At 54.3% G+C, this 4,371-nt stretch overlaps 1 long non-coding RNA gene across 1 annotated transcript; it reads left to right on the top strand.

The window, feature by feature from the left end:
• Positions 1-6: 6 nt before the first annotated feature.
• Positions 7-721, top strand: LOC107182624. Its single transcript, XR_001513354.1, has 2 exons — positions 7-115; positions 526-721. It is a non-coding gene; the product is annotated as an uncharacterized LOC107182624 (long non-coding RNA).
• The last annotated feature ends 3,650 nt before the right edge of the window (positions 722-4,371 follow it).

The raw sequence follows: 4,371 nt of genomic DNA, 5'->3' as shown, positions 1-4,371 counted from the left end.
GTCCCCAAGCACACCCTCTGTGCTTTCTGTGCATGCGTGTCTGGCCTTGCCTGCCTTTTCGGTTTTCGGTGTGAGCTTCAGGAGCGTGGGGGTGTATCAGGTACAACGAGGAAAAGTGAGTTGAGGTCAGGCAGAGCGGGGAGGGGCTGGAAGACACAAATGAGAGGCAAAGTGCTCATTAACCTTTGGGGGCCCACGGCTGAGGACAAGGGCCATGTGGGGGCGGGGCTGACACACTCCTATTAAAGCCCCCTCGGTGCTGGAGGAGCTGCCAGGGCAGCCTTTGCCCCCGGGCAGCGGGCCAGAGACGGAGCTCGCCAGCCAGCACGCCAGGGAGCAGGTTTCTTCTGTGGCTGTCGAGAGGTAGTCAGGTGGGACCAAAGCCATGAAACCCCCCTCAGTGTTGGGGAGATAAAGGGTTTGACCAGGGAGACTGAGAGCCGACTTTGGTTCCCAACACCCACTGCAAGCTCAGCAGCCAGCAGGCCTCGTCCCCAGCACCCACGTCCCCCGTCTTCTGTGCAGTGGTGTGGAGGTGATGGCCGGCGCCCAGCAGCCACCTTAGACCATGAGTTCACCCTGTGGATGGAGGCCATGTGCTGAGGAACCAGAAAGCTAAGACCCTGGATCCTTGATGACAGTCGGAGTCACCGTACTTTCTCCAGGTTGCCTACCTCTGACTTAATGTATAAGAGAGAACCTTGGTATAAAAAAGAGAGGAATAAACTTCTAGCTCCAGTTTTTTAAGCACTGATTTCGGAGGGTTTGGGAGGCATTACCCAACCAAATCAGAGCAATGTTAACTGATGCCCTACAGTCCTGGATTTCTGTACGCACATGCACAGACTTACACATTAATACACACACGCAGCACCTACATGCCTGCACACAAACACATATGCACGTATGCTCACAAACACACACATTTGGAGATTTAAACTGTGAACTCACATTTAAACTACTCACAGCGTTCTAGAAGGTTTAGAAAATGAAGGGGATGAGAATCTCTTGTGACCCCCCTCCACCTCAACAAACAGGCAAGTGGCTATCTTTTTATTCCTGTGCATAGTAGATGGTGAAAATATTTTGTTTAATTTTTTAAAAATTTGGTTCTTGCCTTGGCTGGTGTGGCTCAGTTGGTTGGGGCATCATCCCATGTACTTAAGGGTTGCCAGTTGGATCCCCGGTTGGACACAAACAGAATGCAACCAATTGATGTTCTCTCTCACCTCAATGTTTCTCTCTCTCTCTCAAAAGAAAAAAATCAATAAGCATATCCTCAGGTGAGGATTTTTAAAAATTAAAATTAAATTTGGTTCTTGTTCATCTGGGTTGAAACTCAGGGGCCACCAAGATGCTGGCTTACCACTCTTCTCTCATGAACCCCAACCCCAAACTCATTGGAAATACCGCACTGTCGCCATCAGAAGTCAGTTCAAAGGGCCTGCCCCCAGAAAGACAAAAGAGACAGAGATTGTGGAGGAAGCCATCTGTTACCTCAAGGCCAGTGTCTTCTTCAGAAACTGTGAAATTAAGAATGAAGCTGATATGCCCTGGCTGGTTTGGCTCAGTGGATAGAGCGTCAGCCTGTGAACTGAAGGGTCCCAGGTTTGATTCTGGTCAAGGGCAGGTGCCCGAGTTGTGGGCTCGATCCCCAGTTTGGGGGGTGGGGGGTGTGCAGGAGGCAGCTGATCAATGATTCTCTCCTGTCATTGATGTTTCTATCTCGCTTCCCTCTCCCTTACTCTCTGAAATCAATAAAAATTAAAAACAAAACAAAACATGAAGCTAATAGAACCTTGGTATAAAAAACTCTCTACATTTCTGAGTATTTACAGAAACTCCAAAAGTGCAATTCCAAAAGCCAAGGTGAGCAAAAAGTGTCTAGTTCCTGGGCATCAGTAATTTCCTGCTTCCTGTAGAACCTGGTTTTCCACTTAACACGATGTAGGCCTGTCCTGCAAACACACAGGAAGACGAAGGGCAGAGGGCCGGTTGGCAGCAGCTGTGGCAAGAGGCTGGCCTGAGACTCAGTGAGGAAGTTTTTGACCCTCAGAACGATGAACCCAGCGAGTGGCCGAGTGGCTTTGTGAAGAGACAGTATATGAACAAAGAGTCCTTCGGGACCCGGACGGTGAAGGGAGCCAGGCAGACAATGGTCCCCTGGCCGTGGGCAGCGTTTCACAGCAAACGCCTTGACTTCATAAAGTTTTATACAGAGGAGAGACGCGAACATGTCTTTATTTGAAAAGTTCACTATCAAGAATTTGGGGGGGAGGGAAGAATGAGTTGTCAGAGGATGGTTTGAAATGTTCTGCGGTATTAAGCTGTTACTTAATAAGCAGTGATAAAGAATTTCTAACACTTACAAGTTGGTTCTTGAATTTTGCCGATAAGTTAGGCAACCTCTCTTAACTTCTGGGAAATGCTTCAAAAACAGGATAGAACAGAAAGTTTTTATTTGCAAACATTATTAACCATTTCCTGTTCCAACCTCAAAAGTACCGGTGACTCGGCCGGCCAGTGGCAGGTCCCACCCCACCCGCTGGGAACAGCTCGGGGACAGGGTCACTGACATCACCCCACCAGCTTCTTCAGAACCAGTTTCGGGATGATCCCCCTGCTTCCTGTGTTTCTCTGTGAATGGAAACTGCCTCCGGAGAGCTCGGGGGATCCCCTCTCCCCCACTTTCCATCTGTGCTGGCTCATGTTCCCCTCCGCCTGCTGCCGCCGTGTGTGTGTGCGCGTGTGTGTGTGTGTGTGTGTGTGTGTGTGTGTGTGTGTGTGTGACCTTGGGGCTGGCGCCTTGGAAACTCTAAAGCACCTGTCCCCAGAGCAGGAGGCTGCGAGTCCCGCGGGCACTTCTCCAGCCCCCAGGACCCTCCTGATAGAAAGAGGGGGCGCCACCCTGCAGAGAGCCTCGGAGGGGGGCCTGCTTCCTGAGCTTTATCATTAGGCCCCGCAGATGGCAGCCAGCTACCGGATAAAGGGGTTAGACCACAGGTAGAGGAACATGCGCACCGCAGCCCCGGCACCCGCAGGGACCACTCCTGTGGTCAAGGCTGACGGCAACACTGACACCACACACCCCTGTGCCCGCAGCACCATCACCAAAACTCAACAGGAAGGGCCAGGCCGCCGCTCAGCTCCCACCACTCCCAGCTCTGCTCTCCGGGAAGGAACCCATGGGAGACACGTGCTAGTGGGAGAAGAGCTCAAGGCCGCGTGGCCCAGCCCAACAGCCACACTCAGTCATTCGTTCACATGCGTCACAGAAACACGCAGTCCCCGGGGCGGAGGACAGGGAGGTGGGCGAGGGACCAGCAGGGGCCCCGTGGTGATGGAACCGGCACAGGGCTGACGTGCACAGCAAACACACACACAAATTAAGTCCTAAAACGGGCTCTGAGCAGATCAGTGGTTGTGCCCAGGCCAGCGTCCTGGCTGCGAGGTGGACGGGGCTCATACACAGGGTCCATTGAGGAACCTGGGCCGAGTGCGCAGGGTCCGCTCTGTCAGCTCTCACACTCTCAACAGCCCAAGACGACCGGAGAGGAGCACCCCCCTTCTCCAGGGGACACCACACAGAGCTGGGGTGTGGGCTGTACCTGACGACCCCGCCCGGACTACCTGCCACGCCTGAGGGTGAAGCCAGGACAGGGAGCAGGAGGAGAGGGCCAGCAAGCTGGAGACACAGGACCGGGGAGATGGCGCCCCTGACCTTCCCACCTTTCTCCAACCAGGACCCTGGTCCTGCTCCTAAGGAGATGGTGAGGGAGGCAGTGTGATGGGGACCACGTGTGTGCATGGGGTTTGCATGTCTGGGGGGACAGTGTGCTGATAAGCGGTGGGGATGCATCACCCCAAGATGCCCAGGCCTCCTGTCCCTGTCCTGCCTGTGCCACACCCTCTCCAGTCATCCTGCTGGTCCTGCCCACCCCAGTGATATTAGTGATGCAATGCGTAGGTCTCAATGTGGGGGCTCTTCTAGGTCCCCACCTCCTTTCACAGTCTCTGGGTCCTTCCCTTCCCCCTGTACCCCCCCCTGCCAACCCAGAACCTCCCAGTGCCCAGTGCCCCTTTCAGCCTCCTGTCTATGTCCCCTCCTGCCCACTGTTCCTGAGGGAGGAGTTATAGGGGAGAGGGAGGGATAAATGAGGAGGAAGGACTGGGCGGGGGAAGGGGTCAGCAGGAGGGAGCAGAGTAAAGGGAGGGGACAAGAGGGAGGGGGAGGGGAAACAAAGCAGAGACCAGGGAGGTGGACAGGAGGGACTCAGTCCCCTGGCTTTGGGCCCCCTGTGGACACCCCAAGCTCTTGCAGATAAAGTCACAGGAAGGTGGCTGCTGGGATGGTGAGGAGACCCCTCCCAG

The sequence above is a fragment of the Myotis davidii genome, unplaced genomic scaffold (genome assembly GCF_000327345.1).
Source record: "Myotis davidii unplaced genomic scaffold, ASM32734v1 scaffold370, whole genome shotgun sequence".
NCBI lineage: Eukaryota > Metazoa > Chordata > Mammalia > Chiroptera > Vespertilionidae > Myotis > Myotis davidii.
Note: the sequence above shows the minus strand (reverse complement) of the source record. Positions and strands in the feature narration are given on the sequence as shown.